The 27712-nt window shown below is 45.2% G+C and overlaps 1 protein-coding gene across 1 annotated transcript in view; it reads right to left on the reverse strand.

The window, feature by feature from the left end:
• KIAA1210 overlaps positions 1-20874 on the reverse strand; it is a 73367-nt gene extending 52493 nt beyond the window's left edge. Inside the window, exon 1 of the mRNA XM_082445489.1 lies at positions 14809-20874. The gene's annotated coding sequence lies outside the window, so the exon portion shown is untranslated. The remainder of the gene's footprint in view (positions 1-14808) is intronic.
• Between the last annotated feature and the right edge of the window lie 6838 nt (positions 20875-27712).

Genomic DNA, 27712 nt, shown 5'->3' on the forward strand with positions numbered 1-27712 from the left:
GCAGTACTGCGTAGCCTTGAGCCTTTGGTCACATAGTTTCTCCACACTCTCCAAATCTCCCTTCCATCCTTTGAGGCCTAGTCTGGAGCTTCTTTCTCCGTGAAGAAAGGTCATTCTCACCCCAATTTGACAAGGAATTCCCCGTCCTCTGAACTCCTAGAAAGGCTATTTTCCTAGGTAAGTCTGGCACCCATTATAGACCACCTTGTTGGGTCAGTTAATTGGCTTACCAGGGAATCTCAGAATGTCAGAGCAGGAGAAACCCCGGGAGATCATCTGGTCTGACTGTCTCACTGTGCCCAGGGCCCTGAGGCTTGGCGAGAGCAGTAGCTTGCCAGAGATTCCAAGTCTCCTGGGAAGTGTGATCAAATAGGTTCCTAGACTCCACCCTAGACCCATAAAATCAGAATAAGGCTCTGAATGAGCCCCAAACTGCCCTATGCTACATGTTTGTTGCGTTTCCTCAAGAGGCTATTTGATGGCAGAGGCTCTTTCTTCCTAGCTCTCTGTGTCTCCCACAGCACTCAGCACAGTAGTGCCCTATAAAGTTTTCTTCAGTGATAAGCCCCTGGGCTATTCTCCATGAGAAAACTCAAATAAACATAGAAACCCAACTTGAAGTTAGTCTAGCCGAGGGTACCAAGGAAGAGGTGGCTTCGGTAGCCCTCCCCAGATGCTGCTTTCTGTCTGATTTTCTAAGTCATCCCTGACCAAAATGATTTCAGGTTAGAAGATTCTATTTCCTAGGAGGACAAAGGGTCAATTACTTGGACCCCCTCAAGCATTTTCCTTAACTCTCCTATAGGGAAAAAATCAACATTCCAAAACACACACACACACACACACAAATGCATGATTACCCGGACATCTACTGGGGTCACAATATTACACTCTATTGGTGTCTATCCTCAGCCCAGGCCATGATCCCAGAGAGCCGTGAAGCTTAATCACAAAGGCTCATTACAGTCACAAGGCTGAGCTCAGGAAGGCAGGAAGAAGGCCTCAGACACTTTGGTAACTCTTTCAACAGGGAGGATGACAAAATAGGCTTTCTGCTTGAGCCTCAGTTTCCCAGAAATTCCCACAAAGCCCCTTCCCCAAGATTCTGACCAGTCAAGGTTTCCCTCTGCCGAGAAGGCCAGAGATAGCTCAGGCTCTCTCCCCACTGGCTCCACTGACCCTGGGAAGAAAAGTGGCCTACCTGCTTGTCAGCCGTCAGAGAACAGCCATGGAATCGGCCCCAACCTGGCCCCAAAGTTCCTTCCATTAACGAAAGGCCACTGGCCTGTCCCTGGATCTGTGAGCGCAGTTGCACAGGCAGGAGAACTGGCTCGAGGAAGGAAGGGTTGCTCCCTCCCTCGCCAGCCATCCACTTGCAGCAACCTGGCTAGCGAGTGCTCCTGGAGCCCATTACTACTCATTCACATCCACAGCTTATCTGGCCACTCCCCTGGGGATGGAGGTGACCAGGCAAGCTCCCCCGAGCAGGAGGCCCAGAGGCAGGACAATTACCTGAAGTCCCCAAAAAAGTATGAGCTGTGTCCTGGGAGAGCAGAGCGTCTGCGGGGGCGGGGCGGAGGGGGGAGCGGCGGGAGAAAGGCCATGTTTGGTTGATAATTTCCAAGGGCTCACGCAGAGCCAGCAACAAAAGATGTGACGTGAAAAGTCAGACACCAGGTAGACACTAGAATGGAGGTAGGCTTGGAAAACAAGGGTGGCAGCAAGTGAGAAAGTCCAATTACCTTGAAAAGGGTTGGGGGTGGGCGAGTTGAGGCCTCAGGGTTCATGGGCAGATCATCCTGCTTTAAAGCCCAGGGAAGCTGGGTAGATGCTACAATTTTCTGGTGAGGCCTAGACAGGGCCTTGTCCTCATAGAGTTTAGCCTAGCAGGGCCTTTCCCTCACTTAAAGAAATCCAGACCCAGCACTGATGCCCCCCAGCCCTGTGTCCCCAGAGACCACCACGGTTTGGAAGCTAGAAAAGGCCATTGGCATCACAGTGAGGCCTCTTGCGTGTGAGAGGATGTCAGGCACTCATCCCCAGTCCCCCATCAGCGGGATGTGAGCTTTGAATTCTTTTCCTACAAGTGAGGGGGAGTAGCCCTGAGTCATCCACATTCTCTCCTGGAGTCTCCTGTGTGGCCACGGAAACCAGTTCACCAAATCGGGCTGGCTTTGCTATGGAGGGTTTCCCAACTGATGTACCACTTACCAAACGACTGAGATAACAAGACCACCAACGCCAGGAAGGCGCCGAGGGCAAGAAACACTCCAGTTCCACCCAGGCCCATGCAGCTTGACGATACCACCTCAGCCCATCAGTTTACTGAGCTTCATTCTTGTCAGCTGAAGTCAGTAGAGCCCAGAGGACCCATGGATTATATAAACTTTTGGATACATTTTAGATCTAGACAATTCTATGAGAAGGACAGTAAACCCTTATAATCCTGGGGGGAGTAAGGGGAGCCCTTCCAAGGTCTGTCACTCTGGGACATTTTAACGAGAAAAAGAAGAAAAAGATCTATCATCCAATTGAGCGCCATCCTTCATGCAAGGCACCACTCACATACTTTACGTGTGTTATCTAACCTAACTCTTATAACAGTAGGGCAGAGGTGCTATAAGTAGGCCCACTTCGGAGAGGTTTCATGACTTGCCCGGGACCACACAGCTGATATGCGGCAGAGCCAAGGTTCAGGCCCAGGGCTGTGGGACTCCAAAGCCCGTGCTCTTAACCACCGCACCTGTGCTTCTCAAAGCCAGAGTTTGGTAAATACGAGCAGATTCCCAGGCCCCATCTCGGATCTACTGACAGAATCCTGGAGCGTGGGCCTGGGAATATGCATGCTTAATACCACGCCAAGGGGTTCTGAGGCACCGGGAAGATTCAGGGCCCCGCTCGACACTCTGCCACCTCCTGAGGTGGCATACAATGTAGGCCGGAATGCTAAAGCCTCCACGCCAGGCCCAACGTTGCTCGGCAATCCTCCCAGCAAATCTGCCACCTGGTACTGGCCACTAAAAACCAGGAGTCTTTTAGCCGGGCCAGGTCTGCTTAGCCCCTTCCTCTAGACCAGGGACTCCAAGCTTTTATGGGGTCACACACCTCTTTGAGGTTTGTTGAAGGGTCTGCGCCTTCCCCCTCCGCCCCCCAGACACATCCACACAGAGTCCCGCACTCCTTTGGGGGCCCCCTCACTATACACACATAATCCTTTGCATAGTTTCGGGGAGGATAGAGATCCTCTGAAGCCCCTGCATGACCACCCACCCAGCCCAAGGACCCCACGTTACAGAAGCTTCCAGTCTAGAAATCTGAACCCAGATTAGCTCCTGTGGTTTTATTTTATTTTCATCCTTTCTGTGTTAGAGATACACAATGGAGTATTATAGGTGAAATGACGTGTTTTCTGGGATTTGTTTTAAAATACTCCCAGGAGATGAACTATAAAGGAAGTGCTTTATTCCTTCATAGAATCAAACCTCAAAATCCTACGGTTCATAACAAGTGAATGCAACTCCTGACTCTGAATGCTGTACTGAAGGAGAAAAAGGGTGCAAAGGACATCACTGAAATATGGATGGTGGAGTAGAGGAAAGTATGGTATATTAACCTTACTAAAATTGAAGTGTACATGCTTATGAAAAGAGAAAATCTCGATTCTTAGGAAGCCCATACATGTACATGAAGCATTCAAAAGTACAGAGCTTTGATGTCTGTAACTTAGCCTCAAATGGTTAAAAATATTATATATAATAAATAGGAAACATAAAATATAAATACATAGAGAGTGAGCACAGATAATAAAGCAAATGGTGTAAAATGTTTAAAAAATAATAAAATAAAATACTCCCAGATATGTGAGGGTGGGGGGGGGGGGAGGAGTGTCAGGATGGATGCCACAAGATTGGCCACTGTTGAAGCTGGGAGATGGGTACATGGGAATTCATTCTACTGTTCTCTCTGCTTTTGTCGAAGTTTAGAAATGGCCATAATAAAAAGCTATAAAAAGTTAAGTTGAACTGCATGGTATGTGATTATATCTCAATAAAGCTGGTTTTTTGTTTTTTTTGTTTTAAACCAACCTACTGTTCTAGACCTGCCTAAATCTGCCAATGGACACACTAAAGGCCAAGAGAGAAACATTTACTTTCCCACCTGCTCTTCCTTCAGGCAACAGAACGGTTAGTCAAGATCTCTTGGTCTTGCTAAGATGGCAGGAACGGCCCCCAGCAGGCCGCAGTGAGGTGGGGAGCATGAGGGGGGAGGGTGTCTAGCTAGTTGCTGTATATGAAGGGCCACAAGCTGGAGGCCTAATTGCCTCTAGTAATAGGTGTTACTCCGCTAATAATGAGCACAATAACGATAATTATCACTTACATTCCATGTTCAGAGCACTTTACAAAGAGAAACTTAAATGTAGCGGACATCCCCTGAACAGGCCTGCTTCCCTGCTGTCTAAAGCTTGCAATAAGAAAGAGGTTTCCTGAATGATTTTTTATAGAGGAAGATAGTTCTTAAAGCTAACAATTGGCCATGAGATTTGTTAACAAGACAGACCGCAGAGTAATCACCAACAGGCTTTCTATACAGAAGCCTGGGGGACGAGGGGCTGAGGAGTGACCCCACTGCCTACATGCAAACATCTGCAAAGAGTCCGCTCACTCCGCTTCGTACCTATGAAGCCTGAAGCGGCCTCCTCCCGTGGGTCCCCCAAATACTGCAGCCTTTGCTTGGGGAAGTGACTAAACACACAGCAATCTGCAGAGCTGGCCTAGCCACGCCTTCATGTTTTACAGCATGGGTCCCCCTGTCACTGTAATTTCTTTGTAAAATGGGGATGACAATGGTTGACGTGGGGTTTCCATGAGATTACGGGCATATCTCATTTTATTGCGCCTCACTTTATTGCACTCTGCAGATACTGTGATTTTTACAAATTGAAGATTTGTGGCAACCCTGCGTCAAGCGAGTGTCTCTGGGCTCCATTTTTCCGACAGCAATTGCTCAGCGCTTTTTAGCAATAAAGTATTTTTTAGTTAAGGTATTACATTGTTTTTTAGACATAATGCTATTACACACTTAATAGACTACAGTACAGCATAAACATAACTTTTATATGTACTGGGGAACCAAAAACATTGGTGTGCGTCGCTTTACTGAGATATTTACTTTATTGCGGTGGTCTGGAACCAAACTGGAGATACCTCTGAGACGTGCCTGTGTCTAAGTAAAGCCCTCGGAACCGGGCCTGGGCACAGAGGGAGTCCTCAGTGAATGTTATTCTCATTCATGCTGTTTTCTTTGGATGGCTGCACTACAAGCCAGTCCCCCAGAGCTCACGTGGATGTGCTCTAGGCCCGAGAGGAAGTGACCAGAGTGTGACATTCCAGTCTTCACTCAGGGTGGGCCATCCAGTGGCCAACACTTCAAGTGCAATGACAAACTCTGATGGATTACAGTGAATCTGCACCTCGTGGTCAAATGGCAATTAATTCCTTCCTCGAATTCTCCAAATGGAAGTCTTACATTAGCTACAAAAGGAGAAGAGATGGCCTCGTCCTGTAACCTACTTCTTTGCTATTCTCTTGCTTTAATTAGTTTTGTTTTTAATAACTTTATTTCTTTAAACAATTTTTCTATCCAGAATGGTATTAAGGCATTTTTAACCAGTCCAACCCTCTAAGGATGCCCTCTGAAGTCCAACCAGTCTGCAATTCTGTAAGCGGAGCCCTGTAATCTGCTCTTACACATACACCCTGCTCCTTATTTTGATTTCCTGTGAGTGGTACTTACTAAGAATGCCAGCTTAACAAACAAGACTGAAAGAAACCTCTGCAACTCCCAGGAAATAAGCAACATGGGGCATCTGATTTTCGCTACATAGAATCCTGAGGGTCTCTTGGATGAATTTTTAAAAATAAAAACAAACCCTGCTTTAGGAAATGTAGCAAAGACCATAAGGAAAGAGTAACTAGCAAGCTCAGGGCAGGTCCAGCTACACAACAAAACAGACCCCACTGCCACAGTCACTGCCATTAGTCACAGCCATGTTCCTCTGGGACCCTGGAGACCACATCGGCAAAGAGCCACAGGCTTTCGGGGCCTGGTGAGCAGGGGTCAACAGATGACAAACTGTGTGGGGCTCAGAGCCCAAAGAGCCTCTTACTATCTCTGCAACAATAGCCCTTCTGGGTGACACTGGCCCCGTTGTCCTCCCACTTCCATTGTTCTGCCCAGGACCCAGGGTTTCAGGGGCAGGCTCTAGCCATCTTTGATGAAAAGGCTCGGTTGTGAGAAACCACAAATGGGAGATGGTGGCATATGCACTCTGGGCTGCACTTACAGAGGGTGCTACAGCAGGGGCTCAGCACCCCAGCCATCTGACCCCTGTGGCAACAGAGCAGGGCTCTCTGCCTTTTGAGGAGCCACTCGGCCACCAGCTTACTGCCCGCCATACAGTCCGTTGTCTCTGGATCCCCTTTTCTATCCCTGCCTCTCTACCCTGAGCCTGATGCCAGATGCCAAAGCAGTAGCCACACTGTGGAGCAGAACAAGAAACCCACATGTTAGCGAAGCAGCAGATTCCTCTGGGCAATCTGGATCCAGCTATAAATGTGGGGAGCATGAGGGAAGGCACACAGCTGGGCAAGAAATGCAGCCAAGTCCATTTTTCCTTAGGCAGATGGGATTCGTCTGCTTTGCAGATCACTACGATAAATTTTAAAAACAATAATTCTGGACTTCCCTGGTGGCACAGTGGTTAAGAATCCGCCTGCCAACGCAGGGGACACGGGTTCGAGGCCTGGTCCGGGAAGATCCCACATGCCGCGGAGCAACTAAGCCCGTGCACCACAACTACTGAGCCTGCGCTCTAGAGCCCGTGCTCTGCAACAGAGAAGCCACTGCAATGAGAAGCCCGTGCACTGCAACGAAGAGTAGCCCCCGCTCTCCACAACTAGAGAAAGCCCACGCGCAGCAACGAAGACCCAACACAGCCAAAAACAAATTAATTAATTAATTAATTATTTTTTAAAAAGACGAATTTGTAAAAAAAAAAACAAACCAATAATTCTATCACAGGTATGAAATGTACAGTGTGGGGAATCTAGTCAATAATTATGTAATATCTTTGTAGGGTGACAGAAGTCAACTAGACTTCTCATGATGATCATTTTGAAATATACAGAAATATCAAATCACTATGTTGTGTACCAGGAACTAACATAGTGCTGTAGGTCAATTATACTTTGAAAACAAACAAGTAAACTCATAGAAAAAGAGATCAGATTTGTGGCTACCAGAGGCAGGGGTTGGGGAGGGGAACTGAATGAAGGGGGTCAAAAGGTCCAAACTTCCAGTCATAAGATAAATACTTACTAGGGATGTAATGTACAACATAATAAATATAACTAACACTGCTGTATGTTACATATGAAAGTTAAGAGAGTAAATCCTGAGTTCTCATTACAAGGAAAACATTTTTCTTCTATTTCTGTAATTTTGTATCTGTAGAAGATGGTGGTTGTTCACTAAACTTACTGTGATAATCATTTCATGATGTATGCAAGTCACATCATTATGTGCTGGGCACCTTAAGCTTATACAGTGCTGTATATCAACTATATCTCAATAAAACTGCAGGGGGGAATAAAAATAAAGCAATTTCTTTAAAAAAAAACAATTCTAGATTAGCTTCTCTCTGATGCCCAAATCTCTACTGCCGACTGTAGTGCACACAGGGAGATCACACTGGTTTTGTTATGAGTGTAAGTCAGGAATGGACTGGAAAGGCATAGATGTGCTATAACAAACTCTCAGACTGAAGTATAAAATATTTCAATTCCCTTGGAGCTAGACCTGAGTCTTAATGCATTAAAACTGTCTTCACCAGAGACTTCAAATAATCAGCAATTTTGTCCTGGCTTGCCCTAGCCCCTTATAGGGAAATGGGCCAAATCAGAAGACAGTGGGGAAATTTTTGAAGTGGGGAACATTTAGAGCACATCCACGTGCAGCCCAGTCTCCCAGGTCTCTCTCTCTCTCTCTCTGTTCTTGGCCATTGGTTGTCAAATTTTAGTGGCACCGAAATCACCTGGGACACTTGTTCAACAGGCAGCGTCCCAAGCTTGCCCCCAGTCACTCAGTTGGATAGTCAGCTAATATTCACGGAATACTGCTACATGCCAGGCACTGTTATAGGCACTAGGGATCCAATAGTGAACAACACAGAATCCCTGTTCACAAAGAATTTACAATTTAGTGGATGAAATAGGCAAGAAAGAAAAAAGGTAATTGCAAACATCCATGAGTGCTATAAGGTGGATACAATATGGATGTGATATGGAGAGACTAGCATGGGGTGTGATTTTAGAGATGGTGATCGGGGCAGGCCTCTCTGAGAGGGTGACATTTGACTGAGGTCTGAGTGAACAGGAGTCGGCCATGGGGAGGGTGTTATGTCAGAAGGAAGAGCACATACAGAGACCATGCTGAGATAGGAAAGTGCTTGATTCACTCCAGGGTAGAAGGACAGACAGACGGAAGGCCCAGAGAGTCATTTTCAGTAGATCTTAGAAAAGGGCCAGGAAGCTGCATTTTTAACAAGAGCCCCCTGCCAGGTGGTTCAGAGGTGCAGGCCCAGTTGAGAACCCCCAGACTCCACTGTCATTCAGAGCCCTGACCTCAAGGCCTGCAGTATCACCCCACTCAGCAGACACGTGCTAAGTGTTATTCACTGAGAAGGGAAAGATTTCAAAAAATAATTCCACTGGAAAGTTCCTTGGGAGAAGTGATTTTGTCTGTTTTCTGTCCATGGTGCCTAGAATTGTGCCTGGTACACAATGATAGCTGATGAATGAATGAAGGGCGGCCACACCAAAAAGCTCCTGGTGCTTGATGAGTTAATTTTCAATGAACCAGAGTTTTTCTTAAACAAACCTTCATAAAAACCTAAATAAAAAGCTCTTGCTTCCTGCCCACTAGTTACCCAAGAATGCTTCATGAGAAGCTCCCATTTTCTCAGCAGCCATGTCCAGGGTAGTCTCTGCATTTTGAGGTAGGAGCTCAGTCTCACTGCAGGGCCCTGTGGGCTTAGAGGAGGGAGAACTGGTTGAATCAGCTGAGCTCACACTTGGGACCAACCAGTCATGGCCACAGTCACTGGACTCCCTGGAAGGCCCACATCTGAATTCCTTGATGCCAGGTGCCACCTACAGGCTGATGGGAGTCTGGCCGATTCACTCAGGCATCCTGGTCAAGGCTGCTGTGGGACCTGCCCAGAACTTCTGAAGCCTCGGCACGATCCATTTGGATAACTTGGGTCTGGGCCATGTTTGGGGGCCTCCCACCTGCCCTTTTATGCATCCTTCTCAATGCCTCTTACCTCAGGCAACCAGGACCATTGGGATGACTTTAACCTGGACCCATGATGGTACCTGGCCTAGAGGCAGGCCCACAATACCTAGGCAGGGCTATAAAATCTGAATTCCAGATATCTTTCTCTCTCTCCGGCCTCCTTTACCAAACAAAACCTTCCTGTGGAGACTTCTGCTTCCAGGAAGATGGAGTGGATGTACTTTTCCCCATTCCTCCTGCTAAATACAAATAAGAACACTGGACATTATGTAGAAGAAGACGGACTAGAGGCCTTAGGACACGAAGAACAACAATGGTGGGGAGTTCCCTGGGCTTTCTTTTTGCCTCACATATCTCAGACTTGGGCTGAAGAAGCCAACAACTGAGAAAGGACAAGAGACGCAGTCCAAAAAAAGCCCCAGGAAAAGCCTGCTCTCCCTAGCCAAAGAACCAGGAAAAGGAGAGGCCATAAGATAGAAAACAAATTTTAAATAAATACTCTACTCCAGCCAGACACCACAGAAAAACTGTGGCCCCATCCCCATTAAAGGCACCGAAGACCTAGTGGGGATCCCACACTTCCACCCTCCCACCAGGATGGCCTCAGAGGAGGCCTAGTGGAAAATGAGGAATTTCACTGCTGCCCAACAGTAATGAGGCGCCGCCACATGGGAAGGCACACAGATACAAAAAGGAAGAAATAAAATTGTCCCTATTTGCAGATGACATGGTTGTATAAATAGAAAATCCCAAGCAAGCTACAAAAAATCGAGAACTAATAAGTGAGTTTAGCAAGGTCACAAGATACAACATAGAAAAATCGATTATATTCCTATATGTTAGCAATGAATGCGTGGACACAAAATTTTAAAAATACAATACCATTTACAATCCCTCAAAATTTTTAAATATTTAAGTATAAATCTAACAAAATATATACAACACCTGTTTGCCGAAAATTTCAAAACACTGATGAAAGAAATCGAAGATCTAAATAAATGGAGAGACATAGGGATGCTCATGAATTAAAAGATTCAACATAGTAAAAATGTCATTTCTCCTCCAAGTTATGTATACGTTTAATGCAAAACCCAGCAAGTTTATTCAAAACTGCATATGGAAAGGCAGAGAAACTAGAATAGATAAAACAATGTTGAAAAATAACAAGTGGGTGGAATCAGAGTGATAGACACATAGATTAATGAACAAAACAGAGAACCCAGAACTAGATACACAAACACACCCAACTGATTGTTGATAAAGGTGCAAATGATGCTGGAGCAAGTAGGCATCCATAGACCAAAAAAAATTAACTCAAAATAGATGATGGATTTAAGAATAAAATGTAAAAAAACTTTTAGGCAAAAAATGTAGAAGAAAATCTTTAGGATCTAGGGTGAGGCAAAAGTTCTTAGACTTGACACCAAAAGCATGATCCATTTAAAAAAAAATGGATAAGGGGCTTCCCTGGTGGCGCAGTGGGTGAGAATCTGCCTGCTAATGCAGGGGACACGGGTTCGAGCCCTGGTCTGGGAAGATCCCACATGCCGCGGAGCAACTAGGCCCGTGAGCCATAATTACTGAGCCTGCGCGTCTGGAGCCTGTGCTCCGCAACGGGAGAGGCCGCGATAGTGAGAGGCCCGCGCACCGCGATGAAGAGTGGCCCCCACTCGCCGCAACTAGAGAAAGCCCTCGCACAGAAACGAAGACCCAGCACAGCCATAAATAAATAAATAAATAAATAAATTTTTTTTAAAAATGGGTAAGATGGACTTCATCGAAGTAAAAACTTTTACTCTGTGAAAGACCCTGTTAAAAGGATGAAAAAACAACTAGAGAGAGAAAATATTTGCAAAGCACATGTCCAACAAAGGACTAGTATCTAGAATATAGAAAGAACTCTCAAACTCAACCTCAGACAAACAAACAATCCAATTAGAAAATGCCAAAATGACATGAACAGTTATTTCACCAGAAAGGATATACAGATGGCCAATAAGTACATGAAAACGTGCTCAATATCACTAGCCATTAGGGAAATGAAAACTAAAATCACAATGACATACCTAACAGAAAGGTTAAAATGAAAGAAAATAGTGGCAACGCCAAGAGTTGGTGAGGATCTAGAGAAACTGAGTCATTCGTATGTTGCTGGTAAGGCTGTAAACTGGTTTGGCTACTCTGGGAAGCAGTTTGGCAGTCTCTCAAAAAAATAAACATGCAACTACTGTATGATCCAGAGATTACACTCTTGTGCCATCTATCCCGGAAAGATGAAAACATGGTCACACAAACACTTGTATATGAATGTTGATAGTAGCTTTGTTCATAATAGCCAAAAACTGGAATCAGCCCAGATGTCCTCCAGCAGGTGAATGGTTAAGCAAACTGACAATCCATGGCCACAAAAAGAATCGGGTCCTGATACATGCCAACAACTTGGAAGAATCTCCAGAGAGTCATGCTGAGTGAAAAAAGTCAGTCCCTAAGGGCTACACATCTGTATAATTTTATTCAGATAACATTCTTGAAATGACAGAATTATAGAAAGGGAGAACAGATAAGTAGTTGCCAGGGATTGAGGAAGGGGTTGGCGGGGGGGGGGACGGAAGTTGGTGTGGCTGTAAAAGGGCAACATGGGATCCTTGTGGTGATGGAAATAGCCTGCATCTTGACTGTATTAATGTCAATACCCTGGTTGTGACATTATGCTATCGTTTTTCAAGATGTTCCCATCGGGAGAAACTGGCTAAAGGGTACATGGGATCTCTCTGTATTATTTCCTACAAGTGCATGTCAACCTAGCTCAAAAAAAAGTTTAATTTAAAAAGAAAAGACCCTTCTGTTCCTCTGTTTGTCCCCTTCTCTTGGACCCTGCTACAGTAATCCACCCTGAGGTGTTAGTGGGTAGTCAGGGCACTGAAATTATCCCCATCTCCCATTACATCTCAACAAGGGCTTCTGGAGATCATAGAAGGGCAACTTTTTATAGAACTGCCTTGAATTTAAAATCAGGACACCTTGAGGCCTGGTCTTAATATGCTTTGTGACCTTGGACAAATTGCTCAGCCTCTCTGAGATTCCATTTCATCCTTGTAAATAATTTTTGAAGATTAAATGGAAGTGTGAAAGCACTGGGTAAGTTGTAAAGCAGTACACAAAACGGAAGGTCTTCCTCTCTCTCTCCCTCCTTTTCAGTCCTCATTGCTACTGATTGGAGGAGGGGACTGTGTCCTAGGTCTTCTTGTATGACCATGGCTTAGCCTGAGTCACTGCCCCAGGAGGTGTTTAGTCAGTGCTTATTAACGCTGTTAATGGCAGAAGATGTAAAGCCAGGGGTTAGTGCCAGCGGGGGAGAAGGGAGGTTCAGAGCCCAGCAGGACAGTGGTGAGACTTTGAAGGCCCTTCGTAGCATCCCACGTAGAGAGCTCCCTGCCCTGGGCAAAACTCCACTCCGAGATGCCATGGGATGGAGAGCCCGGGCCCATGGAACAGGCCAGCTGCCAGTTTGGGGAACCAGAGATGATGGGAGAGAAGAAAAGCTTCTCACTTTGACTAAGAACTTTCCTCTTCGTTATCACCTCCACTCCCCATAACCATCCTGAAGCAGGCCTGGCAGGGGGCATCCTCACTCCACATTTACAAATGCTAAAGCGAGACAGGGCTGAGACCTGCCCAAGGTTCACACAGCGAATGAGTCAGTGGCACAGCTGGGGCCAGACTCCCGGGCCAATCATTTCCCACAGCATGGATGGCATCCAAATGGAAAAGCTAAGGCAAGGGAAACGCAGCCCCGCGCCACCCCGACCTGGAGCCTCTCCTGAGGGAATTGTGGCCAGCCTCCCCAGGCCCTTCCCCACAACTTCTGATCTGCAGGAGCTGCTGTCACAGTGGGCCTGGCAGTCTCTGCGGGGTGCTGCCCAGGGAGGCGGCTTCCCTTTCTCCTAGCTCTGAGCTTTCAGTGACCTATTTAAAGGCAGAGAAACCAGTCTGGGGTTTGGGTCTCTCCCAAGAGGGTGTCTCCCACAGGTGGCTCTCCAGGGCCTTCCCAGGCGCCTCTTCCGGTGGCGACAGCTGGGGTGAGGTGGGGAGGGTGTTTTCCTCTTATCTGTCCCCAAAGGCCCAGTGTCCTTGGGGGGAGGTGGCAGTGCCCCACCCCCCCGCCGGGCTCTCCCCACAGTGCCTCACCAGGTCTCCGATGATAAAACTGAAATATGAAAGTGCACGTGCTGCTTGGGAGGTGGAGAACCGGAAGCTATGTTCTGGGATTAGTTCATCCATTTGCAGATTGCCAACTTGGAAAGCCGAGCAGCTCTGAGGCCAGGAAGGTTTGAATGGGGGATTAGGGGCAGGGGGAGCTGCAGCAAGGACTCTTGAACTGTTAGCAAGTCACTGGGCCAGCCCTTCCTGAGGACGGCCTTGGGTCTGGCCCCAGGCTGTGCCCGCAGGCCACTGCTCCTGCCCTCTGGTTGCTCTCAGTCTGGGATGAGGGGACAGGGCAGAGCTCCCAGGGGAGACATGAGGACAAGAGCATATAATTAGGCCAGTCAGTTTTGGCTTCCAGGCAACTCGTTGGACCTTCAGAAATTCACCTAACCATTCATTCGTTCCTTTATTCATTCACTCTTTACCCATTCCTTCACTTAATAAATATTTATGCTGCGCCTATCACATGCTGGGCCCTGGAAGCACAGTGGTGAAGAGGGCAGGCTCTCTGCCCTTCTGGAGCTTACAGCCTAGTGGAGGAGAGAGGGGCAGGGGGGCTTGTTTGGATAGGGGACTTAAAAGAGGCCTCTCTTACCACGAGGCCACACCCCACCTCCTAAAGATCCTAGGATGCTTTCCAGTTAGTGCTGCCAAACCTGAAATCTAAGTGTCCTGAAGAAACTGCCAACATTTTGCAGACATGGGTCCCTAGCACCTCATAAAAACCTTCTCCCTTCTCAGGGCCTCTCACCCGTAAAGGAAGGTTGGAAGAGGGAAGAAAGAGGAGGATGAGGTTACAGTGAGGAGGCCCCTTGAACAACCAGCTGTTCAGCCAGTGTGTCATTCAGTAATCCCTGCCTCCCAGTCGCTCCAGAAAGTCCCTCCCTGTCTTTTAAAGTCACAGTAACTCAGGACCAGTTGGTTCGACTTTCCTCCATCCGTGCACTCAAGAAGAATCTGCTGAACAGCCACAAAGCGCTGACACTTCTCTGGGAACTGGAGATGCAAGGGTGAACTGGATAGCCACGTTCTCCTCGGGAGCTTAGAGTCTAATCAGTGGAAGCGACAGAGATTAATTCCTTTCATGAATAACTAATTAATTACAACTGTGCTAAATGCTTTGATAGAGAGGCAAATCCTCCCCATCGGTTCTCCCCCATCCACTGCTTGATGCTCGGTATTTCCCCCTCAGGGTTTACATCCTCCAGCTTAAGGCCAGACTCCCTGTTACAGCCCTAATCTTACCTAGGAGTAGATTTTGATCAGAGGAGACTCTGCCAGCTCTCAGTTGAGGGAAGAAGGGAAGGCAGGATACAGGTAAGAAGGGGGAGAAGTCTTCCCTCCTCAGCCTTTGTGGATATCTCAGCCGGTCAGGGCGCATGCCTCACCCTTCTTACCCGCTGCGGAGAGCTCAGTGCGGCGAGGCAGAGTGAGCAGCCTGAGCTGCCGTGTTCTAAGTGTCTGCTATGTGCCAGGAACGAGGCAGACATTTTCTCTCATTTTCACAACAAATCTTACAAAGAGGATACTATTTTTAGCATCTCTTTAAAGATGTAGAAACTAAATAAATAAATAAAGATGTAGAAACAGCTTCAGAGAGGCCAAGAAGCTTGATATACCCCAGTTAAGATCCCAGGTCTAGGCTGGTCCCAAAGAACTTCTTTGAAAGAGACTATAATAGGAGGGGTCAGGGAAGGCGTTCCAGAGAAAGAGTCCAAAGGAGTCTTCTCCAGACCCCCCTCCATCCTCGGGACCCAGCCAGCACTTGCACATCCACAGCTGTTAGGCTCCCAATTCCCTGGAGACAGGCTGTAAGCTGGAGATCAGATAAAGAGCCAGGGGACGATCAGGACCCCAATTCAGCTACATGTTTGGTTTCAAACCTCCCGCTCCATCAAGTCGGGCATCCCCCAACCCTCACCCAGAAACCTAAGTGGCCTAAAATCTGAGTGGTGTAATTTCAGGGTGCCTCCCCCCACAACTTGCTAAACCTGAACTTCCATCCTTCCTTTAGTTTAGGGCCGTTTTCTCCTGTGTGGGGTAGGGACCAGCTAGGTCCCCTCAGCTGCCAAAAGGCACCTCCCCGCCGCTGCCAGGAGAGGGCGCGTGCTAAGTGTTCTCACAGTGAATCTCAAGTACGAAAAAGCTTTCAGTGGCTGTGGAGACAAGAGAGATGGTCGGGTTGGAAGGGAGAAAGACCATACTGGGAAGAGGGCAGGCCTGAAGAATCATGGTGGTGGAGTGTCCTAACTTTGTGGATGTCTCAGAGGAGAAATCAGTGTCTCCTAAAGTAGCCAAAGAGCAGGCTTAAAGTCTTTATGCAAAGAAAACCAATAAATGAAAACCTGGGCACTGAAGAATTGACCAGAAGGAAGAACACTAAGTTAATACTAGTTGATGCTAGGTTATGGGAATATGATATATATATATATATACAGTCGCCCCTTGGTACCTGCGGGGGATTGGTTCCAGGACCTGCTGTGGATGCCAAAACCCAAGGATGTTCAAGTCCCTTATATGATGTCATAGTATTTGCATATAACCTATGCACATCCTCCTGTATACTTTAAATCATCTCTAGATTGTTGATAATACCTAATACAATGTAAATACTATGTAAATAGTTGCCTGGAGCCTGGAAAATTCAAGTTTTTCCTTTTGGAACTTTCTGGAATTATTTTCCCTGAATATTTTCCATCCACAATTGGTTGAATCTGTGGATGGAGAACCTATGGATATAGAGGGCTCTCTCTCTATATATACACATATACATATATATATACACACACACATATATATATGCACATATATATGTATACATATATAAAAATATAGGATTACAATATATGATATGATATAATGATATAATGATATGATATACGGAGAAAGGGAGAAGCATTCCCCACCACCCAGGAGCTGGCCTTGCACTCACAGCTAGGCTTTGCTTTTCTCCTGTTGAATATAAACAATTTCATGAACAGTAACATTGTAATAGGGAGGAGCCAAATCTGGCTGCATGTTGGATCAGTTTCTTTTACTTTAACCTTTGCTCCCATTGCTTTTGTTCACTAAAAAGATACTATCTATACAAAATGGCCTGCCTGGGGAGACCCTGCCCCTCTGCCTGAATGTTAAACCAAAGTTCCTTTGTTCAGGGAAACATCTGGACCCTGTTCCCCTGTGGATGGCTGCAAGAAACAAGAAATTAACACATCCCCTCCGGGAAGCTGGACATTCCAGGGGACATTTACAAATCCTATGGGCTTTTTATTTTATTTCCTCATCTCCTCCCCTTCTCTGTGCTGTAAAAGAAACTGGCATCCAAACCCCGACAAGATAAGTTATTTTGAGACTGTAGTGTGCCATCTTCTTGCTCTGCCGGCTTTTCAAATAGAGTCCTATTCCCTGCCTCAACACCTCGTCTCTGATTTATTGGCCTGTCATGCAGCGAGCAGAGTCAGCTTGGACTCGGTAACAACATCAGACAAGGCCACTCTGTGACAGTGATGGACCAAGGCAGAAATATGACCACTCCTTAATCGTGTCTGAACCCAGGCAAAACATGACCGTTGTCCAAACCACAGAAATGACCAAACATCTCCCTCTCCTGGCTAATATGAGTGGCTGCTGCTTGTTTACCAATTACAGCTTTAGCATCTCTCTAGTCTGCCCTCCTTCTAGATAAAATTTCTTGAAATATTCAGTCACAGAAGTGGCCCTGCTTCCTAATAGCACCCAATCTAGAGCAAACCCTGGCTTCCTTAAACCCTCCCCACATCACAGAACACAAGCCCATATCCTGTAGGTAGTTTCTAACAACCTCCTCTTGAGATGGCCATGGTTCCCCATAGTGTGCACTGCTTCTTGCTGCTGGAGAGTGCTGAATGTGTGTGTGTGTGTGCATGTGTGTGTGTGTGTGCATGTGTGTGTGTGCGTGTGATAGGTAGATGGACAGAAAGAAATATATAAATGTTCGTATAAATGTATCTCACACACATATAGTTTTTTCCTACATGATTTGGTCTTAATTTTAAACTCTTCACTTAACATTAAAATGGAACCTTGGTTGGACCTCTGAAAAACAGTAAAATCTCATTAATTGAAAGAGCCATAATTCACAGTACATGAGTACAGACAGCCGAAGTTTACCTTTGCCCCAACTATAAAAAAAAAAAAATGAGTAAGCTATGAAAATTAATCATCTGAATATAAATGGCTGGAGACAGTTCAACTAGTTTGGAAGGAGCATCATTTGCATGCAATTATGCACTAATTACCTTACCTATTCATTAGCAAAGGTCAAGGTTAACCTCTACTTAGTTATATCCTATCAGGCATTAGTTAAGTTTACTGTTTTACTTGAAGATAACTTATTCTTAAACAGTCTATGAATTGGACTTTTTACTATTGTAGGGGGCCTTCATCTACTAATTATTCAGAAATAGTGAGACCAACTACCTTCGGGGTTCTTCAGTTGATTTGTGGGGCAAAGGCCTGTGAATCAAAACAGTTATTCAGGCCATTTTGGCAGACAAGTAATTTGATAATGATGGTGATATTTCTTCACCATTCAGAGCTGAGCCCCGCCTCTCAGTCCTCTCTAATCCACGGTTTCTCAAACTTGCACTGTAGACATTTGGGGCTGGGTCATTGTCTGGGGGTTGGGGAAGTCTGTCCCGTGCATTATTGGATGTTCAGCAGCGTCCGTGCTTTCTACCCACTAGATGTCAGTAGCACCTCCCTTCCCCACCCGGCCCTCACGTAACAATCAAAATTGTCTCCAGACTTTGGCAAATGTTCCTGGGGGGCAAAATCATCCAGCTGAAAATCAATGTTTTAAGCCCAGAGTCTTGCTAAATGGTTTGCACTTCTAATCGCTTTCACCTCCGCTCCCCACTCACTTAAAATAGACAATGGAGAGTCATCTGTAGTCTTGACCCTGGCCTACTGCTGCCTCCACATAGGTGAAAGGGCTACATAAAACCAAGGCACAGTCGGAAGACTGAGGCTCAGAACAAACCCCCACTCAGCCTCCTGCAATGGAGGAGGGTTCCCAGGCATCTCTCTGTCACCGGCCCCTTGGCCTTTGAGGGGTTTTCAGAGGTGACCATTGCTTAACTCCCTTTACCCTACAATTGTAGGAGGGAGCCCTTGCCTCCCAGCTAAGTGCTAAGTACTGGGCACCTACTATGTGTTGGCCCTGGGTTAAAGAGAAGGCTAAGGTGACAACGAACAGACAATCCCAATACAGTTTGACCAGGGATCTGAGAGAGGAAAACCCAAGGAGGCTGTGGGATCCCCAAGAAGGGTGCCTGGCCCAGGGAAGGGCCCCAGAGAAGGTGACATTTATTGCTGTTATGAAAAAAGAATGGGAATTAGCAAGACAAAGGCTAGGCTGGGCTGGGCTGGGCTAAGCTAAGGCCAGAGAGGGGTCTAGAGCAGATGGTTGAGATAGCATGGTCTGTGTGTGGAGGGCAGTAGTTACCCCAGGTTGCTGAATATTTCCCCAGCTTCAGGAGGGAAGAAATAAGAGATGAGGGCAGAGTGGTAGGCAGGAGCCTGCTCACAAAGGGCCTCGTGTGCCAAGCTAAGAGGGGCATTCTTTATCCTGAAGGGTTGCAGGTCTTGAAACACCCCAAGAAACACCTGGCAGACTTGTTAAAATGCAGATTGCCTGCTCCTGCCCTCAAAGGTGCTGATTCACTTGGTCTGAACTTGAGGCCCAGGCATCTATATTTTCTTCTTTAGACTGTTAGTATGGTGGATTACATTGGTTGCTTTTCAAATTAGATTCTGCCTTATATTACATTATCAGATAACTCCACTTGGTTGTGGCATATTCTTCTTTTTCTATGTTGCTGAATTCTATTTACTAATATGTTATTGAAAATTGTTGTGTCTATATTCATGAGGAATACCGGTCTGTGGTTTGATTGACTGATTTTTGGACCATCTTTATCTGGTTTTGTTATCAGGCCGATGCTGGCCTCATAAAATGAGTTGAGAAGTGTTCCTTTCTCTTCTGTTTTCTGAAAGAAATTAGGTAGAACTGGTGTTATTTCTCCTTTAAATGTTTGGTAGAATTCACCAAGGAAGCCATCTGGGACTGGGCTATTCTTGGTGGAATGTTTTAAATTAGTAATTTAATTTCTTTAATAATTATAGAACTATTCAGGCTATTTAATTCTTCTTGGGTGAGTTTGAGTGGTTTGTGATTTTCAAGGAACTGGAACATTTCATCTGAATTGTTAAATTTATGATAGAATTCTTGGAGGTATTCCCTTATTATTCCTATGATGTCTGCAGTGTCTATATTGGTATCCCGTTTCATTCCTGATATTAGTAATTTGTCTTCTTTCTTTTTCTTTGTCAGTCTTACTAGAGGTCTGTCATTTTCATTGATCTTTTCAAAGAATCTGCTTTTGTTGTCATTGCTTTTTTTCTGTTGTTTTTTTTCAATTTCATTTTTTATTTCCTTATTTCGCTTGCTTTGGGTTATTTTGCTCTTCTTTTTGTAGTTTCTTGAGGAGGAAGATTAGATCATTGATTTGAGACCTTTCTTCTTTTCTTATATAAGAATGTGATGTTGTAAGTTCCCCTCTCAGCACTGCTTTAGCTGCATCCCACAATTTTTGATATGTTGTACTTTCATTTTCATTCAGTTCAAAATATTTTCTAATTTTCCTTGAATCTTATTCTCTGACCCATGGATTACTCAGAAATCTGTTGTTTAGTTTCCAAGTATTTAGAAATTTTCCTCTTATCTTTCTGTTATTGATTTCTAGTTTGATTCCATTGTCATCAGGGAACTTACTCTGTATGATTTAAATTCTTTTAAATTTACTGAGGTTTATTTATAACACAAGATACAACCCATCGTGGTGCATGTTCTATGTACACTAGAAAAAAAATGTGTATTTTGCGGGAGTGGGTGGAATGTTCTATATATGTCAACTAGATCAAGTTGGTTGATGATGTTGAATTCTTCTATACCCTTGCTGATTTTGTCTCAGGCATCAACATTTTAAACCAGATTTGGGGAAATGAAATGCAGCCCTCACTTAAGACCCACTGCTCTGGGGACTGAGTAGAGGATGTTGAAAATCTGATTTAAGGGCACCAGGAAAAAGGACTCCCTGACCCCAAGTCTCTCCCACACAAGTGCAAAATATAATGGTTTCACTGACCTAAAGCTCCATGTTCCCTGGGACGAAGCACTTGGGATTAGATACATTTAGCTGATTAAGTCTTTTCCACCCACAGAGCAGGATGTAGAGATTGGCTGGCCCCTAAGAGAGTATTGACTCTCTTAGGGGAAGGGAGCACAAGCAGGGGCAGCATTACACTGGAGTTTCTATTATAATTGTTCCTATTACAGCTTTGCCTAAGGCCTGCCCCCTGGCTCTGTGGGCCTGGAGGAGCCTGGTGGGAAGGCCCTCAGAATGCTGGCAGCTCCCATAGGGCAGGTGGGAATGAAGGAAACCTAGATGTTCCTCAACTGGCCTGGCCTGGCCTGGGCCTCCACCCCAGGATGGTCCTGCCCAGCCCAATGCCCATGCTTATCTGAGCACAGTTCTCTGGGGTGCAGGTAGCCTGGAAAGTCAAAGCCAAAGGATCAAAGATAGCACCTTCCTTCCTTTCTTCCCTGGGGCAGCACAAGTAAGGGCCACGATTTCCTCCTAGCATGTACTGTTTGCTTGTTCCAGCCCCAAGGAGCACACTGCCCTCTACTCCTCTCTGAGCATGGGCCCCACAAGCCCCCAGCCCCACACCCCCAACTGCAGTTTTCCCTGGGAGCAGCAAGGTGGGGGCAACAGTGTGAGAAATTGTAAGGGGGTGCATGGAGAACCCCAACTTTTAGCCAGATCTCTCCACTCCTCCTCTCCCTTCCTCCTCCCAAAGTATGGCTGGAACAAAGATATGGGCGCCCAAGGAGCCAGGTACAGGAAGAAGAGATGGAGACCAGAAGAGAAAGCAATCAAAGGTAGTGGTTCTTAACCATCAATGGGTCCCAGAGTCTTTTGAAAATTTGATAAAATAGTTTTGGACTTTCTTCCCAGAAAAAAAAAAAATGCCCCTGGGATGGACCCACAGTTATGCCTTCAGTTTTGGGGTGTTTGCAACTACCTAAGGAGTAATCCTTGGGCCCCACTCTAAGATCTTCTGGATTAGAGGAAGTGGCAACCTGTATGTCCCTCTTCCCCTTCAGGGGGCAGAAAGCTTCCTTTCTCTCTAACCCCCCAAGGCATTCTCCTCTCCATCTTCTTGAGTAGCCAAGATGTTATATCCAATGACAAAAGACAATAGGCAGAGTCTTAAGGGACTCCAAATAGCTAAAACAATCTTGAAAAAGAAAAACAAAACTGGAAGACATACTTCCTGATTTCAAAACATATTAAAAAGTTACAGTAATTAAAACAGTGTGGTATTGGCATAAACACTAATGGAATAAAATAGAGAGTTCAAAAATAAACCCTTGCATATAGGGTTTTTGACAAGGGTGCCAAAACCATTCAGTGGGGGAAAGGACAATCTTTTCAACTAATAGTGCTGAATAGTGCTGGGAAACTGGGTATCCACCTGCAAAAGAATGAAGTTGAACCCTTACCTAGCACCATATCCAAAAATTAACTCAAAACAGATGAAGGACCTAAATGTAAGACCTAAAACAATAAGACTCTTAGAAGAAAGCATAAGACAAGTGTTTCATCACATTGGATTTGGCAATGATTTCTTGGATATGACACCAAAGGCACAGATAATAAAAGAAAAAAAAAGACAAACTGGGTTTCATGAAATTTAAAAAATTTTGTGCATCAAAAGACACTATCAATAGAGTAAAAAGGAAACCCACAGAATGGGAGAAAATCTTTGCAAATCATATATCTGATAAGGGGTTAATATCCAGAATATATAGAGAACTCCTAAAACTCAACAAAAAGAAACCCAGTTCAAAAATGGGCAGAAGATCTAAACAGACATTTTTCCAAAGAAGACATACAGATGGCCCACAGGCACATGAAAAGATGCTCAACGTCACTAATCATCAGGGAAACGCAAATCAGAACCACAATGAGATAGCACCTTACACCTGTCAGAATGGCTATCATCAAAAACAAAACAAAACAAACCACAGAAAGCAGTTTTGGTGAGGATGTGGAGAAATTGGATCCCTTGTGCACTGTTGGTGGGAATGTAAAATGGTACAGTCACTGTGGAAAACAGTACGATAGTTCCTCAAAAAATTAAAAATAAGAACTACCATATGATCCAGCAATTCTACTTTTGGTATATACCCAAAATAATTGAAAGCAGGATCTTGAAGAGATACTTGTATACCCACGTTCATGGCAGCATATTCACAATAGCTAAAACGTGGAAACAACCCATATGTCCATTGATGGATGAAGGGATAAGAAAATTGTGGTATATACATACAATGGAATATCTTTCAAACTTTTTTTTAAAAAAGGAAATTCTGAAAGGTGCTACAACATGGATAAACCTTGAGAACATTATACTAAGTGAAATAAGCCAATCATAAAAAGAGAAATACTGTATGATTCCACTTATATGAGGTACTTAGAGTAGTCAAATTCATAAAGAAAGAAAATAGAATGGTGGTTGTCAGGGACTTGGGGAAGGGGAGAATTGGGAGTTATTGCTTAATGGATATAGAGTTTCAGTTTTACAAGATGAAAAGAGTTCTGGGGATAAATGGTGGTGATGGTTGCACAACAGTGTGAATGTATTTAATACCACTGAACTATGCACTTAAAAATGGTCAAGATGGTAAGTTTTATGTTGTGCATTTTACCACAATTTTTTTTAAAGACAGTAGGCAGACAGGAAGGCCATAGCTAGCTATTCACCTAGCATTTGATCATGAAAGAATGATTCTGTCTGTCTTAGTTTCGTGTCCTTCAGCCCACTTTTGATCTCATTGATTTGTACTTCCAGTCCTTAGCCATTTGGGTTTTAGCCATTTGAGTTGTTTCCAGGATGCAAAATCCATTGATTTTCTAGGTATCACTATGTCTGGAGACAGATGATGATGCCTAGGCTATCTTCCATGACTTCAGATTTGTGCAAAGTAAGATACAAGGAGTAAGTTACAAGGGTGAAAGGATGCTACACACTTGAAGTTGGTCGCAGTACCAAAGGAACTTAGAAAACATATATATAGGGCTTGAGGGGTGAGGGGAGGGAAAAAAAGGGTTTGGTGGGGGCTCTGAATCCCTGTTAAAGTAACTTCTATTTACCCCACAGGGGCAATGTAATAACCCCAAGATCAAAATGCATCTTGCATCATTTTACAATGTCACTTACTTTAACTCTTTAACTGATGCATCTCAGGCTTTCTCAAACCAAGAACATCCTTTGTTTTATCAGGCAAGAGGAACAGAAAAATTGACTTGGCTCTCCTGCTCCATCTCACCTCTCAGCCCAGTGAGCATTTTCTCGGGGAACCTTCCAAGGATTGTGGCTAAGTGAGAACAAAGGCCTGATCTGCATTTCTCTCTTCCCTTTGCCATGTTCAGATCATTCAGTAACTATTATCCTAGACACGAGGCTCCTGCTCAGGCCCAGACAAATACAAGTAGTTGTACCCAAGGAGCTCTAGCTCCTAGGGCTTGGAGGTACCTCTGAAGGCGACAAAAGAATCCATCTCCCTGAAGATTCATTGGGTATCTCATCAGATTCCTGCCTGTGTATGTATATTTCCACCACATGCTGACTTCTGTGCTGTAGTGGCCCTGAAGGATAAACAAAGACTGTGGTCAAGTTGGGGGAAGCAGTTGGATACTGTGATGCCCTGGAATGTTTGGGACATATACCTTCACCTTAGGATACTGGCCTCAGACCCTGGAGCCAGATAAGGGCTCTGTTTCACAGAGTGCAGTAAATGAAACCATTTCAAGACAAGAGCTGAAATACCACCCTGTATCTCACTCAGCGATGCAGTTTTTCTTTTTAAAAAATTTACATTTTCATTTGCTTATGAAATTGTGAGGGTATTTCTATGGTTGAAAACTCAAAAGGTACAAAAGGGCATCCAGGGAGAAGCCTCCCTCCCATGTCTGTCCCACTCAGGGTCCCTCACCTGAGGCAAGCACTAGGACCAGTTTCTTCTATGTCCTTCCATTGACACTTTGCCTCATTCTTTATTACCTCCTCTCCAAGTTCAGATTGGGAATTTTTCCCCAGCATTTCTAGTTTGTTCCTGCAAACACGGAAGGGCTTGCTCTTCACTCGTAATCAGAGGTCACAAAACAAGTCTTTCCTTTGCAAAGCACCGCTCTGCATGGCTTGCTACTGCTTGGACTGCATTTTAAGCACTTCGATTCTCTTCCACAAGAACTAATGCTTTGTACCCTGCTCTAGGCCCTGTGAAGGACCCCAAGATGAGTAAAGCCTTTGTCCTGATCCGAGGGAACTTCTTTGTTAGTTGGGGACACAAGACTACCCATCCAAAATAAATGGCTAGAGCAGATGGGGTGCACTGGAGATTCATGGGACTGGTTTCTGGAAAGCCTCGAATGCTAGGAAGAGAAGTTTGACCACAGTATTGTTGGTCTTCAGTAACTTGGTGATTAAATGCCTTTGGAGTCAGAAAAGATCTAGGCTCGAATGCCAGGTTTGGTGCTTGATCAATTCTCTTAACCTCTCAGAGGCCCAGTTTCTTTTTCTGTAATATAAGGATAATCATTTGCTACCATGGGCTTGTTTAGAGGATTAGATGAGATGGTGAAGATGCAGCACTTGGCATGCAATGGATACTCAAAAAGTGGATTGATTGTACTTATTTGTAGGAGTATCTACATGAAACTTGGGCCCACAAGGACTGTGTGTATATGTATGAGTGTGTGTGTGTGTGTGTGTGTGTGTGTGTGTAAGAAGTACTGACAGTCAAGTTCATGAGCTCTAAGGGATGTGAGCAGGCACAGGGCCGCGGGAGAGACCAGATGGGGGCCTTACCTGCATGTGGAAGCTGACGCTGAATCCACGGGGTTGAGCTTTCCAGTTGACCACTAGGGCAGGAAATGGGGTGGAGGATCTTTAACAGATTATGAGCACAAGCATGACATGGTAAAATTAATGTTCAACGGGGGTCATTTAAGAGCAGTGTGGAAGCTGGTGTGGAAAGAGGCAGGACTAGAGGCAGAGAGTCCAGTCAAGACTGTCATCAAGGTGACAGATTCTGAGGTCTGGTGCCTTGGTGGGTATAGAGGAAAGGGATGAGTTAAGGGTGACCAAAGGGCTTCCAGCCAGGGGACCTGTGATACTGCCTTTAAGAGAAGAAGGAAGGGGGCTCAGTCTGGAGGGAAAAAATAGGATGGTACGTGCCAGCTGTGTCCTTGGGACAGCAAGACACAAAACTGAAGCAAAACCTCTACTGAAGTAGGTAGCTTGAGACTGATTCCTGTAAATGAAAGGAATACAACTGGAAAGGTTGCTGAGCCTTAGGGGACGCTGAGATAGGGCAGATCACACTGGGCCAGTTCCGCAGTTTTCTGATCCTCCAATGTATTGAGCAGAAGAAATCTGCCTAAAAGGAGAGAGGGAGAAGCAGAACATGTGTCATTAAATGGTGATTTGATATTAGGGGCTGTCTGGATTGCCATGGTGACGAAGATGAGGAACATGATGCTTTTACCATCAATCATATTTTAGGTTTGCGTTCCTATGTGCTGCCTGGTAACAAAGGTTCTGAGCAGCTCTGTTTGCCTCATAGTCTGAACTAGGTGAGGGATAGACCTGGGGCTGCATCCTGACAGTTGGTGGAGAAGGATTTGGAAGGGCTCAGCTACACCACACTGCCCGGTGAGCACTGGCCTGGGGGCAGCCCCATGGTTCCATCATCCCTGGTCTCTCTGGATTGGGAAAGAGAGCGATGCTCTTCATGATACCAACTTTTCAAGTCCTCATTACTCTAGGTACATTCCTAACTCCCCCGTCGTGATGGCCTGCGTGGCATCTTCTCTTGGGCTTGTTGCCTAGAGGATGATGTGGATAAAAGTGCTCAGAGGCACATTACAGGGACGTGACATGAGACCAGAAAGGGCACATATTGTCTGATTCCATTTGTATGAAAGGTCCAGAATAGGCAAATCCATCGAGACGGAAAGTAGATTAGTGGTTGCCAGGGGCTGGGGGAGGAGGGAATAGAGAGTGACTGCCCATGGGTACAGGATTTCCTTTTGGAGTGATAAAATGTTCTGGAATTAGATAGTGGTGATGGTTGAACAACTCTGAATATACCAAAACCCACTGAATTATATACTTTAAAGGAATGAACATTACGAGAGGTGAATTATTTCTCAATCAAGCTGTTATTTCAAAGAAATGATCTTAACCCTGGTGGTCCAGTGGTTAAGACTCCATGCTCCCAATGCAGGGGACCCTGGTTCGATCCCTGGTCAGGGAACTAAGATCCCACGTGCCGCAATGAAGATCTGGCGAGCTGCAACTAAGACCCAGTGCAGCCAAAAAAAAAAGACCAGATAGACGTCTGTATTCACGTCACATACGAAGCCCATAAATATGTATACACACTGAGGGGTAACTGGATTTTCACTGTCAAGTTGCTCTTAAGAGTTGGTATACTATATTAATATTTAGCCGTTGCTTTTATGTTTTCTAAATGCTCCTTTGCTAAAACTAAGAAACCCTAGGGATGGGATAAAGGTGGGTGGAGGACTGTTTTCTCTGATTATGAGGCTACTGGAAAAAAAAAAGGCTTAAACCAAACCTACCAAAACAAAAACAAAGCCCAAGGAACCCCATGAAAGTGATTAGTGTGTACATTTCAAGTAACTTAAGGTTTCATTGGCCTTGGCAATACTGCAGAGGAATCTTGCCATAAGGATAAACTGTGCTCACCCCATCTCCCCGGGATTCTAGGCATGAACATGTTTTTCCTCAACATCTGGCTGACATTTCATTCACCTCCCCATTTTGAATGTGCTATCAAGGGTGTTTTCAATGCCTAGTCAGCATACATCCTCATCCACACTGCAATGAATATTTCCCCTCAGAGCTATATGAAATATAGCTATATGAAATTCAGCTCAGCAAATGTTTACTGAGTGCCTGCCAAGTGCAAGGCATCTAGAAGAACAAGATGGCTCCTCAGGCTATCTTCTTC

The sequence above is a fragment of the Balaenoptera physalus genome (assembly GCF_965194825.1).
Source record: "Balaenoptera physalus genome assembly, chromosome: X".
Classification (NCBI taxonomy): Eukaryota; Metazoa; Chordata; class Mammalia; order Artiodactyla; family Balaenopteridae; genus Balaenoptera; species Balaenoptera physalus.